Source organism: Mobula hypostoma, chromosome 3 (genome assembly GCF_963921235.1).
Source record: "Mobula hypostoma chromosome 3, sMobHyp1.1, whole genome shotgun sequence".
NCBI classification, from domain to species: Eukaryota; Metazoa; Chordata; class Chondrichthyes; order Myliobatiformes; family Myliobatidae; genus Mobula; species Mobula hypostoma.
In genome coordinates, this window is record NC_086099.1 from 167,704,274 (window position 1) to 167,719,616 (window position 15,343).

Below are 15,343 nucleotides of genomic sequence, written 5' to 3' on the forward strand. Positions count from 1 at the left end.
CAGTTTCAATTTAAAACTATTGTAAGGTACCAAAGTGTTGGGCCGGCAGTTTAACCAGGTTTGTGGATGCATCTTTTCAGTAATATTGGAGAGTGAAGACAGGAACCTGACGGAGTTCGGCGGTTTTGGATAGGATCGACCATTATTGAATTCGTTCAAGAAAGAGTGATCTGCATGAGATAGCCTCTGCTAAAAGCAGCAGAAAAGGCTGTGCAGTATCTAGTATCCAGAGGGAAAGGTCAGTGCCTTTAAATCGTTTTATTTCCGTCGTCGTGAATCCTGCGGACAAGGCAGGTTTCGGCTGGGATTGGCAGTGACGTCGTGTCTTTGAAGAATTCTTTACTTCAGGAAAGTCTCTCCTAATTGACTGTATAAATCTCCTGGACTTTCGAATTTACCATTCTAAGAACTGTGTTTGAATTTACCACTTTAAGAACTGTTTTCGCATTTATCGCTTTAAGAACTAGTACTGAGTGGCGGTTTGTTAAATGGCTGCATAGCAGTTTACTTCCAGTTAAGATTTTCATTTGTTTATTTTTTATATTGAGCAGAGTTTAATAAATGTTTGATTGTTTTTATAAAACCTGACTCAATTCTATATTCATTGTTGGCGGTCACGTGACACTAGGGAAAGTACTATAAAAGTAAGGAGGTTACTCCCTACTTTTAAAAGATACTGGTAATAATATTATTCTCCATATTTATGGAAGGATGTAATGAAAGAAGAGGATAATTCTTATGTAGAAGAAACTAGTATTAGGAGTCAATGTAAAAAATAGGAGGTTTCCATTTAAGAACGTGATGAGGCAACAATTTTCTCAGAGGTTTATGACCCTCTATAATTTTTTTTGCTGGAATAGCTGTTGGAAGTGTAGCTTTTGAATTTTTTTTAAGGCAGAGGTCAAAAGATTCCTTACAAACAAGGCGTGAAAAGTTACTTCAGGTAGAATAGATTTTAGAGTGAGGATAAAACCATATCAGCAACGTTCTTATAAAATTGTATAGAAAGCTCAAGGGGTAAAGTGGTCTACTGTTCATAGCCTTAGAATTATTAGTCAAATGAATATTAGTATTTAGAGAGCAAGTCAAGGTGATGGTGTTTGAAGCATATTCCTACAATTTACCGTGTTCCTGGATGTCAATACATCTGCCCAGAAGTTGCATCAACAGTGAAGCAAACGGCACTTCTCACTGACCTTGAAGAAACTTCCCCACAATACTCTTAACAGAGTCTATTGTGCAGATTTCCCTTTTTTTTTGGTATTGTTGCCTACAATTTGCAAAGTGATGATGACATATATATTATTTATTCACACCATTTTGAAGACACAGTTTCCCTAAAACAAGATTAGAAAAAGAACTAATATGTGCAGTATGATTCTGCAACTCTTCACACGCAGAGACAGCCACCAATGTTTAATGTCTAAAGTTTTCCCATGGTTAAAAAATATAATTTCCCAGGCAGGTAGATAGTTCAGTAAAATGCTACCACCCAGTTGTGATACAGTACAAAATATATATACATTTGTCCAGATAATCATTTTGGTTGATGGATCAATCATTTAGAAGAATACTGGCTGTAATTCTCCTTTTCTACCTCAAATATTACTAAGTGTTAACATTTAATAACTCCAAGGGGAAGTTCATGCCTGAATTTATCTTTTGCCATGTCTCATTTCTGATAACACAATATTCCCTCAATACAGCAATGAAATGTCATTCAGATACTCTAGTTTCTGGAGTGGTATTTAAAACTATAATTTTCTGATTCAGTGGAGACGCTGAATGACAACTCAATCCAATGCAGTGTAGAAACAGAGCTTATCAGAAAGGTGAGAGTTTATCGAATCTATTCTCTGTGTATTATAACTTGAAAAAGAATTTCAGGTTAAAAAGTATCTATGGCAGTATAATATAATATCAAAATCACAGTAATCTGGAAATGGGTTTATTTTGGATAGTTATCTCCATATCACTAGATATTAAAAAGAGGAATATTTTCCCTAAAAATAAATACATGTCTGTTTGACAAAAGAATGTTGAAGAGTAAACAGTACTGACAATTAAAATCCTAAGGTTTAAAAACTATCAATTTTAAACTTATTGTTGATCTCAATAAATTTCTTATTAAAATTACATTGATGCATACAAAAATAAAAGCTGACTTTCAGAATTCAGGCTAAGAAATAGAGCATGCTGCCCATTTTTCGTCTCAAGAAACAACAAACCTTCATGTCAATGTTTTTTTTTGTTTACTAGAGATGACTGGAAAGCCATATGTTTTTTCTATTGTGCAAATGTGCAAAGAAGAAATGACTCTCAGTCACTTGTGTTTCTGATTAGCAAAATGATTTATGCCACAATCACTAAAAAATGCCAGCAAGTGAATGAAAAGCGCACCAGATGCGCATGTTTAAAAAAATAACAGTAGTTGCTACATTGTAATCACAGCTACCTAGCTCACTTAATTTGTTATCCCCATACAGTGTGTGGCACTCTTAGAAATGGCAAGTTTTCACTTTCTGCTTGGCAAAATAATGGGAAATAAATGATACATTTTATACATTTTGCCATGCATGATTCAATAAATTAGGCACAGTTTTGTATTTAGACTTATCATCAGTAAGAGGCTGGCAAAGATCACAGGGATTAATTGCTTCAGAGGTATGTAATGCAGGTTTCCCTTTTCCCTGCATACTTGGTAAAGAAACAATGATTAATCACTGTTTAACTATTCTCTAAAGGGAATTGAGAGTTTGCCAAACCAGGCCACATCCTCATAAATCGTGAAGTTACATTTAGATTAGTTGCCAACAAAATATAAAATATTAAAATCTGCAGACATCTTGAAATAACTTGTGCTGAAATAAGTTACTTCTAAACAAATTGTATAATTTTTAAACTTGCAATGATATTCTTCTTGCCTTTGTGCTTACTAAGCAATTTTCAGTTTTTAGTGTTACCAAATGTACCATCTCTTCAGCCTTGCCAACCAAAGATTTTGATGGCCTGTTCAGTTTGGTCATCTATAACATGCAATTTCAATTAGGTAAGCAATCTTCTTACATTCTTCATTTGCTGATATATTAAAAAATACCAAGAAACAAATCCTGAATGAGGGTAGAAGGAAAACATTCTGAAATGTACTTGTGCTTGCAAAGACTTCTCAGGGCAGTTGGGTAGAAGTGTATAAGTGCTTGGTGTCATACACAATGCTAAGCACAACAGAGAAAAGTATATAAAAATTCTCCTCTACTTAGTGTCAAAAGGACATCTTAGTATTTGTACTGACCATGGAAAGAACAATACAACCAAAATTATTTAACTTCTTATAAAATTTTAAACTATATTTACTCTGGGGGGAGGGGGGATACAAGAGACTGTAGATGATTGGAAAGCAGGATCTCAACCCAAAATGCTGATTCTCCTTTATGCCTCCAATGATGCTGTATGACACACTGAGTTCTTCTAGCAATTTTGGTTTATTTATGGTATATACTGCATATGGTCTACTACTACTATGCTGACTCAGGTCTTCTCCCTCTTCCTCATCAGTGTGTTCAGTTCATCTACATTAGCTGCCCAGGATTCATTCTCCCACGCTTGGGCTCCCATATGATGACTAGGCTGGCAGATAGCTCAGGGTGCCATAGGTAGTGTCCCGCTAGTTGCAGTCTTCTCGCCTCGATTTTTGTGGTGAGCATCCGTAGGTCGTCATAGAGCTCGACGTTCGTCATGTGCTGTTGCCAACTCACGTCAAGAGCCATCTGGAGCATTCGTGTATAGCAACCATCTAGAGACTTTTGCATAGTCTTGGTGAGTGTCCACGTCTCGCATCTGTACATGAGAATGGACTCTATGACTGCTACGAAGATCCTCTTTTTAAGCCCTCTGGTCAGGTTCGACTTCCAGATTTCCTTCATGTCGTTCATAGCCCTCCATGCCAGCGCCTTCTGTATCTTTATGTCCTTCTCCGAACTCATCATTCTTGACCCGAGGTACTTGTAGTCAAAGACTTTCTGAATGGTATCATTCTTTACAGTCTTGAGAGTACCTTCGTCACAGTTAAGTGCCATGTACTCTGTCTTTTTAGCATTTAGGTGAAGTCAAACTTTATTGCACTCAATTTCCACTTTTGTCAGTAGCTGCTGAGTTTCCTCCATCTGGTCAAAGAGCAGGACTATGTCATCTGCAAAATCGAGATCTGTGAGCGTAACTGGTCTGACCCTTTTGGTTTGTCCTGGTTTTATGGTAAAACCAAGCTTGTCATGATCTTTAGTAGCTTGACGTAAGAGCACCAAAGGACGATTATAAAGATGTAGGGTGCCAGAGTGTCTCCTTGCAGCACACCAGCTAGGAGCTCGAACACTGCTGTTTCTCCATCTGGTGATACAACTTTCGCCATGGTTTTGGTATAGCTGGACTCTATTGCTCTCAGTAGACGGTCTGGCACTCCGTAAGATTTCAGGACCTTCAGCATTTTACCTCATTTACCCACTTTAAGAACCTGCTGGGAAGCCCTCCAATGATCACTGAAGAAGAAGAGGACATAGCCACGACACTAACGTAAGTCGAGATCGATGATAGCCCATTCACCACTGAGGAACTGAAAGCGGCCAAATATGCACTCAAACAGGGCAGGAGCGCTGGACCAGATGGGATACCACCAGATGTCCTGAAGAACTGCGATCTGGACGACATCTTGCTGGACAAATGTAATACGGCACTGATGAAAAGCAGCAAACCAGAACAGTGGACACTCTCAAACATTATCCCAGTCTCCAAATCTGGATCCCTGACGAAGACAGATAACTACCACGGTATCAGGTTGACCTGTATCTTAGCAAAGCTATACAATTGGATGATCTTGAACAGGATTCACACTGCCATTGATCCTAAGCTAAGATTCAATCAGAATAGTTTTCAGCAGAAGCACACAACAGTAATGCAAATACTTGCTCTCCATAGAATTATCGAGGAAATCAAGAAGAACAACCTACCAACCGTGCTTACTTACACTGGTTTTCGCAAAGCTTTTGACTCTATTTACTGAGGTAAACTGCATATGGTCCCCATTAATGATTTCTTCAAAGTTCGAAGTAAATTTATTATCAAAGTACACATGCCATCATAAACAACCCCAAGTTTCATTTTCTTTGTCATTTTCAAATTTACCCAACTTGCAACTATCATTTCCCTTGCTTACCTACATATTATAGAACTTCATCGTCAATAGTGGAGTCAAGTGACTACAACAGGCTAATGATCTCAAAATTATAAATAAACATGTTAAAATTAACTGCAGATCTATTTCAGATTAGCAGTATTGTACATTTTCCTAAAGTTAATAATCACATGGGACAGTAAAGTCTCATGTTCACTCTCCGCTGAACATCGACGACTCCTCCATAGAGATCGTTAAGAGCACCAAATTTCTTGTTGTTCACCTGGCTTAGAATCTCACCTGGTCCTTCAACACCAGCTCCATAGCAAAGAAAGCCCAGCAGCTACTTTCTGTGAAGGCTGAGAAAAGTCCATCTTCCACCCCCCATCCTCTCCACATTCTACAGAGGATGTATTGAGAGCATCCTGAGCAGCTGCATCACTGCCTGGCTCGGAAATTGTACCATCTCGGATTGCAAGACCCTGCAGCGGATAGTGAGGTCGGCTGAGAAGATCATCGGGGTCTCTCTTTCCGCCATCACAGGCATTTACACCACACTCTGCATCCGCAATGCAAATAGTATTATGAAGGACCCCACACACCCCTCATATAAACTCTTCTCCCTCCTGCCATCTGGAAAAAGGCAGCAAAGCATTCGGGTTCTCACAACCAGATATGTAACAGTTTCTTCCCCCAAGCCATCAGACTCCTCAATACCCAGAGCCTGGCTTGACACCAACCTACTATACCCTCACTGTGCCTACTGTCTTGTTAATTATTTATTATTATTTATTGTAGTGCCTGCACTCTTTTGTGCACTCTATGCCGTCCTGGATAGGTCTGTAGTCTAGTGTAGTTTTCTGTGTTTTTTTCTTACATAGTTCAGAGTAGTTTTTGTATTGTTTCATGTAGCACCATGGTCCTGGAAAACATTGTCTCATTTTTACTATGTTCTGTACCAGCAGTTATGGTTGAAATGACAATAAAAAGTGACTTGACTTGATGTAATTATTACAATCAGACTTGTCTTTGCTCTTGAAGATGGTTATGATTATGACACCTCTGTGTTTCTCTGGTATACTTACCTTTCAAATGTGGGAGATGAAATTGTGGATTTTAGACAAGTTTTTCTCCATCAAATTTAAGAACTTCAGCTGGAGTACCATCTGCTTCTGAGGTCTTGTTTTGCAGGTGACATGTCCTTTTTGACTTATCAGTGAATGATTAATAAACATTAATAAACTGGAACTCTTTGTCGCCTCAATAAACAATGCTAAAACATTAGACATTTTAGCAAGCATGGTTCTATAAAACAACCTATTTTCATGTTAGAATACTACAGAATGATTTTGAGTGTATGCACAAAAGGCTGATAGTAAATTGTACAATGATGCTTTCCAAATGACTCGAAATATTTTATTAAATCTTTCAAAATGCTTAAACAAAAGTGTCTTATTTAATAGGGCACTGTACGCTTATTTTAACACAGAAATATGTATATACTTTCCACATTGCATCTCAAGGTCACGGTCAAATGATAGGTATAAAAATATAAGTAAGACTTTATTTGATTGCAATCGTCAGTCATGGGGGCATACAGCACTGAAACAAGCTCTTTTCCCACACCACGCTATTACGACCATCACGCTAATCCAATTTATTGCCTGTATTAGTTCCATATCCTTCACATACCCAGCTCATTCAAGTACTTGGCAAGATGCCTTTTAAATGGTGTTACTTCCTGCACCACCTCCTCTGGTAACTCACTCCGGGCATCAACTACTCTTTCTGAGAAACATTCACCCGTTAGATCCCCTTTAAATCACTTGCTTCTAGCTGCAGACACCTCTACCATGGGGAACAGATACTGGCTTGCTCTCCTATCAATGCCTCTTATAATTTAAAAAATCTCTATTATGTAACCTCTCCGCCTCCTTTGCTCCAATGAAAAGAAAAGATCCAGTCTACCTAATCTCTCCTGCTAACTCAAACCCTCTAACCCAGTCAACCTTTCCTGCAGTCTCTCTAGTTTAATCATATCCTTTCTACAGAACACAACATAATCCAAGAGCAGCCTATCTACTTTTGATACAACTGCAACATGACAACACAAGCCTTGTACTTCCTCACCATCCTATTGACCAGTGTTCCACTCTTCAGGAAACAAAGTACATTGAGGTCTTGCTGTTTAACAAATGCCACATGGAATAACTATTCAATGAACAGGCCCCACCCTGAATTAACTGCATCACTTTGCACTTCTCCAACAGTATCTTGAATAGATCAAGCACTTAAAAATTAGCAGCTCCTCCTATCCATAAAAAAAACTCTCAAATCAGCAAACTGCAGCTGCGGCCAATTTACAGCACACCAGTCTTTGGTAAAACCATCAGAATAATGAAACAGCAGCAATGTATATTTTGGATACCATGGTGGATAGGAAACAACAAAGAACCTTTTTGGTTCAGGAAATGAAAAAAAAAATCCTTAGATTGAGAAAAGATGCCCAGCCATTCTGGGACAGTGGTCCTGTGCGCCAATGGGAGCAAGGAGTTCTTTTGACTAGGTATGAGGATCCCCCACTCAAATAAGCAATGTAGAATTAAATTTTATGTACTCACAAAAACAAAGACAGTGAGCTGCCAGCCACTTAAAGCAGTTGTACTGTGTCACTTCAGAAAATGAACCTGGGATAATTTATTGATGGCTTATAACTAGTGCTAATGCACCTGCAATCAGCAAGTGATTACTTTCATTTGGATTCATCAACCTGATTATTAAAACAAAATACTAGAGATTCTAGAAATGTGACATTTAAAAATTAAGAAAAATATATGATAAAAGTACTCAGGTTAGATGACATCTATGAAGAAAGAAACAGAACTAATGTGCTTGGTTAATAATCCTTGATCAGAAGAGTTCCAGTGAAAGGTCAATAACCTGAAAAATCTATTCTGATTTTCTCCCCATTAACAATGCCAGACTTGCTGACCATTTCCAGCAACTTCAGTTTATAGTGGTGTACTGTGATATTGGTATTATTGGAGGACTTGGCAAAAGTACTATGAAATCGCAAGAAACTCTAATGAGAAACCACCGCTGAGGACACCTTAAAGCAGTGATGCTTCAAGGTGGCAGCATCCATCAAAGACCTCCACCATTTAAGATACACTCTCATTACTACCATAGTGGAGAAGATACAGGAGCCTGAAGATCCACACTTAAGGATTCAGAAACAGCTACTTCATGAAAACTTTATGCCTTTGCACTGTACTGCTGCTGCTGCAAAACAACAAGTTTTATGTTATCAGTGATAATAAATCTGATTCTGAAACTTAAATAGTTCTCTGTCAAGGAGTCCATGGCATCCAATATAGAAAATGATTCTGTGAATGCCAAGCAGGGAGCACCCCACTAAAGTTGCCCAATTCCTCCTGTTTCTTTTGTTCTTGCTGCAGTTTAAGGCTGTGCCACTTGCATATTGTTCCTCCAATATGAGTCAGTTCTGTTTGCATAATTTTCTTGCATTCAGCAAACAATAGCGACATTTCTGTATCACTTTGGCATGAACGTCAATGTACCCCTGAATTGAAGCAGGTAACAAAATTTTTAACTTCAGATTATGTACAAATTAACTCACCGATCAGCAGGATAAGGATTACTCCAAATTTTTCAGCAATACTTGATTTAATACTCTGTAAGCTCAGTCAATCAACACCTAAATGAAAAACAATTACAGTAAATTTTTATGCTGCCAACCAATTACAAAATTGTTTGAAGTTAACTTATTGTCTGATGTTAACAATGAGCTATACTGCATGAAGCTGCACAAATTTAAAATAATAATACATGAACCCAACTAACATTATCCAAGAGTAAAACTAAGAAATTAGATATTAAGATAAAAATTAAAGATGGAAGATAGTTAGAAATGAAACAGACCTAAATGGAAGGACTGACGAAAGGTCAATCTGAAGCATTAATTGTTTCTAACAAAAGTGCCTGACTGCAAAGTAATTCCAGTTTGTTCTGCTAATATGAAAAAAGTAAAAGTTTCTATGAAAACTCAAATAAATTTCAATTTAAAATATTCAAAATCATATGACTCGTGTAACATATCTGCTGTGTCAAATATAAAAAAATTATAGATGTAAAACACAAAAAGAACATAGCAGAGAAAAAAATTTTAACAATCAAATTATGAAATACAGCAAATCTCCCTTCACCCCATCTGAAATATCCCCTTTTGTTACTGAGCCATTCCTCCTCAACATGTTATGCAAACTTCTTTTCTTACTTTTCCAGTTTGGACCCAAATCAAAGACTGTGCTTCTTTTTTTTTCCACAAATGCTGCATGGCTTTTTCAGCTTTAAAAAAATTTTCTTCTAGTTCCAACATCTAAAATTATTATTTTCAGTACTATTATGAAACCATGGCACATTCTTGAATCAATTATCCACATGCCAGGAAGAAAGAATCAATGATTCTGTTCATAACTTACCTACAAAATTTAAAGTACTACCTTTTACATGTCTATGACATGAGAAAAATTTCATATTACCACCTTTGCAAATTATATGCCTCATATTAAATAAATAAATGTACATGTAAATTGACTTTAATTCTTGTCCGACCATCTCAAAATTATCTACTTGTCCTTTTTTTACTAAAGTTTACTTGTCATTTTAATTCATTCATTATTTGGGGGGAGGGAACATCAGTGGAAGGGGCAGCACTTATTGCCAATCTCTTTTTTTTTTAAAAGATGACAATGGAGCCTTCTTCTGGTGAAGGTATACCAGAATAACGTTAAGTTAGGAAATTTAAACATTTAGATACACAATGTGTCCTAACATGAGAGGGTCTACCTCAGCTTGATTCAGCATCAATTACAAGTGATGCCTGTCCTCATGTCTGTGCTCTTTTTGGTGGGGTGCTGTTAGAGTAGCCCAGTAATTGCAGTGGATTTTATAGATGGCACAAATTGCAGTTATAATGAAATGGTTGAGCAGAGAATGAATGCTTAGAATGATTGCTAAATTGCCAAGTCAGTTAGCCTGCTTTATCCTGGTTGTAATCAAGCTTCTAGAGTGTTCTTCGAACAGTACACCAATTAAGCAAATGGAAATTATTCAATCATGCTCACATCCTATGCTTTATAGATGGTGCACACCCTTTGGGGTGTAAGTAGTGACTTAGTTCCCACAGAATATCCTATTTCTGATTTGGAACAGTATTTATGTAACTGATCTAATTAAGTTTTGGTTGAAGGTGACTACACCATCCACCTCAATCCTCATCAGGATGTTGATGAAGTGACTGTTAAGAACAGGGTGATTTAATTCTGCTTTAGAGACTGCTGTCGTAAAAATAGTACTACAGTTAGAATAGCCCCATTGTCTTAATTGTATCCAATGGTCTTAATCATACCTTGATATTTACTGCATGGCATAAATAAAAATTGATTATGATTGTCTTCTACAACATCTGTGATGGAGCATTCAGTCAGGACATCTGGTTAGAGGATGCAAGTATTTCAGCCTTTTCTATAACATGCACCCATTGGGATTCTGTCATCATTTAGACAGGTATTTTCTTGGTGTTTTTGCCTGTTAGGTGTTTAATTATTTACCATGAGCCTAAAATCTGAACTGCTAGTTGTGGAATAATTTACCTGTATACAGTATATTGCATGCTATTTTAGATTTTTTGCACACATGTGGTTCCAAGTTACAGTGTCACTTGGTTGAGACCTTCTGTATCAGTATACTTGGTGCTACTCCTGGCATATCTGCCTGCACGCTGAACCAGAGATGATATCCTGGTTTGATAATAGTGGATGACAGAGAAATTCTAACCCTTGATGTTACCGGCTGTGGTATAATACTGTCATGTATTACAGTGCCTCATGAACACACGTTCTGCTTTGTCAGATGTATTTTGTGTCTATCCCATTTAGCATAACTGCAGCAATAAACAACATGGCAGAGGATGGGATTTTGTCTCCATAAGATTGTGCAATGAGCATGTTTGACCATGGTGGGCTGAGAGAATTGTAGCGAATAGTTTAGTGAGGGAGAGATCAATTATGTTTAGTATTTGCATGTGTTCACTCACTATTTGCCACTGATCCAGACTGACAATTATGTCCACTGGTTCAGTTTAGTTAGTAGTGGTATTTCCAAGACACTAATTTATTCAAGTAGAAAACCAATTAGAATTATGACTAACTATTGAGTCGAAACTAATGCAAGAAAATACAGCACCTTTAACATGGCAAAGGCATCCTGAGGTGCTTTTTAAGAGAATACTCAAATAAAAATTGACATCAAGCCATACAAGGAAAATTTAGGGCAGATGACCAAAATGGCTTGGCTAAAGGGCTGGGATTATGAAATATTTTAGAGGAGACATGTATGGTTAGAAAAATGTGAAGTAACAATTTAACATGGGCAATGGCTAAATCCAGGAATTGGGATTTGAAGTTACCTTGCTGAACTATCAGACTTTACAAAGATGGGGGGTTTGGAAAACAAGACAGAGGAACTTGGAAACACTGATGATAACGTTAAAATAGAGTGCAATGTAGTTCAGCAATCCCCTATCAACGGGCAATTAAAATGGGGTCAGACATGCAAAAATCAAAAACAAAACTGTGTACATGCATTTATTTCTCACTCCGAATTGCCAAATGAATTTAATTTCTGATAAGAAGTGGACAAAGTAATCTTTCATGAAGAAAAATAACTTTTCATTGTACCTTTCGCATGCTGAGCAATGCCAAAGCAATTAACAGCTAATGATGTTCTTTGGAGGTGTCACTGTTATAATATGGGAAACATGAAATTGCTTACAGTGAGCTTCCATAAACAGTAAATTATAATGACCAAATAATCTACGTGACATTTATTTCTTTGGACACTATGAAATATACTTCTTCAGAATGGTGCAGTGAGATCTTTTTACATCCAATGAGATCACAGACAGGGCTTCAGGCTAAGATCCCTCAAAAAATTACTCCTCAGAAACAGCAACATTCCCTTCGTACTGCACTGAAATCTCAGTATTGTGTTCAGGCTTTTTGAGCCCATAGCTCTTTGACTCAGATACATAACATGGCAAATATTGCATGATTAGTATTTTGCCATTTGCTTTATGATCGTACTATTGGAGGACCTGGCAAAATCTGAAATATTATCTGTCAGTCAATTCCTTGTTTTTCTATGAGATTGATGCTCAAGTCACACTGACAAAATAAAATGGAAAATGACAGAAATATTCAGCTGGTACGGCATTATCTGTAGGAACAGAAATAGAATTACCATTTTGGTACATCACCTTTCATCAAAATACACTGATTAGAGTTTGTCTAAAGAGTTTACATCTGAAATTTGGCTTTAAATTTGTTTTCCATTATTGTGCACAAAAAGCTTGAGCACGTCACATATTCCCAGAAACTTCAAAACAAAGAAAATCTGTTGTTAACTACAGAAAAATAAATACTGAGGAATAAAATAGTGATTTTAAAATACGAAGAAACAATATTGAACAAAAAATGTCTACAAATTACATAAATTCCCTAATAAGTTCAAGCATAAAGCTATCAATAAAATAAAAACATTATTGAATTATGGGAAAACAAAGGAAATTAAAATCAACTAAAAACCAGAGGTCCACATTAATAAAAGTAAGCAAATGCAAGTGTAATAAACCTAAAATAAAGAGAACATTTTCAAATTTGAGCATCTGTGGAGTGAGTAACCTTTACGTTTTTAGCAACAACAGAAAAATTTAGTGATAGTACATTCTTCAAATATAGACGCAAGCAAGAAAGGCACATTGGCAAAATCAGATGGGCTGTGCCTCACAGCTTCAGTGATGTGGTTTCAATCCAGAACCTCCAATGCTGCCCGTGTGCTCCAACTTCCACCCACATCCCAAAGATGTGCAGGTTAGAAGATTAACAGCTGCTGTTAATTGCCCCAGTGTGTAGGTGAGTGGTAGAATCGATGGGAAAGTATTTTTAAGTAGAATTAATGCAAGTAGGTATCTCATGATTGACATGGACTTGGAGTGAACCATATGACTATGTGAATAAGGAAAGAATTCTAAAAGAGAAAAATCTATGCTAGCTTTGCAAGCCAGCAAGACTAAATGTCAAAGAGATAATGGTGCAAGGCAACAAAAAGCCAATTTGATCATTCAATAAACAAAACAAAATGTCTCAAGTGAAAATAGCAAGAAAATGTAGTTACAAGTTAAAAATAGACTTCATCTTTTTATGAGTATTATATAAATAGGCCAATCTACCACAATTTTACATACTATCTTAATTTTCCTTCAGTTAAAGGTGAACCTGTGACTTAAGTCTGTTTTTTAATATATTTTTAAGGCTTTTTCTCAACTAACTTTATTATTATAAGATGTCGACCAATGTTTGGCCATGCATTGGAAAATGATATCACTCAACAAAGCACCTGTATCAGTAGTTTATATATCTATCAATCTGCCCAAAGCAACAAAAATTTCAACACAAGAAATTCTGCAGATGCTGGAAATCCATAGCAACACACGTAAAATGCTGGAGGAACTTCGCAGGCCAGACAACATCCATGCAAATAAATAAACAATCAATGTTTCAGGCTGAGAATCTTTTTACGACTGGTAAGAGGGAAGACACCAAAATAAAAAGGTAGGGGAAGGGAAAGGAAGATAGCTAGAAGATGATAGCTGAAGCCAGGTGGGTGGGCAAGGTAAAGGGCTGGAGAAGAAGGAATCTGATAGGAGAGGAGCGTGGACAATGGGAGAAAGGGGAAAAGGAAGGGCATCAGGGGGAGGTGAGAGGTAAGCAAGAGGAGTTAAGAGGCCAGAGTGATGAATAGAAGAAGAGGGAGGGAGGAAAGGGGAAGGGAGAAAAAATTACCAGAAGGAGATACTGATATTCATGTGAAGTAACAATTTAGAGTCTAATAGGCAGAGGCTAAATCCAGGAAGTGGGAATTGAAGGTACCTTGCAGAACTGTCAGACTTTACAAAGATGAAGGTTTGGAGAACAAGACAGAAGAACTTCGAAACACTAATGATAATTTTAAAGCAGACTGCAATGTAGTTCAGCAATCCCATTATCAATGGGTAATGAAAATGGTGTCAGACATGCAAAAATCAAAAACAAAAACATGTAAACACGAGGAAATCTGCAGATGCTGGAATCTGACGAAGGGGCTTGCCCGAAACGTTGACTGTACCTCTTTCCTAGAGATGCTGCTTGGCCTGCTGTGTTCACCAGCAACTTTTATGTGTGTTGCTTGAACAAAAACATGTACATGTATTTATCTTTCAGTCCAAATTGTGAAATGAATTTAATTTGTTTGAAGGCTATCCAGATGGAATACGACTATTCCTCCTCCACTTTGAAAGTGGCCACATCATGGTACAAGAGGAGATCATGGACTGACCTGGTGGAATGGGAATAGGAATTAAAATGGTTGGCCACCAGAAAATTCTGCTTCTGGCGATTGAGTGGAGGTACTCAACAAAGCGGTCCACCAATTTACGACAGGTCTCACCAACGTACAGGAGGCTGCATCGGGAGCACCGGATACAAGAGACGATCCCAGCAGATACACAGGTGAATTGTTGACTCATCTGGAAGGAATGTTTGAGGTTCTGAATGGAACTGAGGAAAGAGGTGAATGGGCAGGTGTAGTACTTTAGCAACTTGCAGGGATAAGTGCCAGGAGGGAGATTAATGTGGAGGGACAAATAGGCAAGGGAATCATGGAGGGAGCGATTCCTGTGGAAAGCAGAGAGTGAGAGATAAAGATATCTTTGGTAGTAGAATTGCTTTGGAGACGGCAGAAATTGTGGAGACTCGTGGGGTGATAGTTTAGGACAAGAGGAACTCTATCTCTATTAAGGCAGCAGGAAGATGAGGTGAGGTATTTCATGACATGTTTTGCCCTTCAGTTAACAGATTGATAAAATAGTTAAAAGAGAAATTTTACTAACTGGAATAAGTCAATGAACTGAAGGTGGTACTAACTGCATTATTTATGAACTGTCAATCCAATCTAATGCAGTTTAAATCTTCCCAGATGGCAAAATGCATTATTAATGCACAATTTTAATGACTGAAGTTTATGTAGTTTATTTACACACAGTAAATAAATGAAAAAAAG

General features: G+C 37.3%; 1 protein-coding gene across 3 annotated transcripts in view; it reads right to left on the reverse strand.

Moving 5' to 3' along the window:
- tbc1d5 (TBC1 domain family, member 5) overlaps window positions 1-15,343 on the reverse strand; it is a 485,913-nt gene that overhangs the window by 378,995 nt on the left and 91,575 nt on the right. For 2 of the 3 annotated variants that reach the window (XM_063044064.1, XM_063044062.1), the window contains exon 2: window positions 8,805-8,882. The exons of the other annotated variant lie outside the window; for it this stretch is intronic. The gene's annotated coding sequence lies outside the window, so the exon portion shown is untranslated. The remainder of the gene's footprint in view (window positions 1-8,804; window positions 8,883-15,343) is intronic. 3 annotated transcript variants of the gene reach the window in all.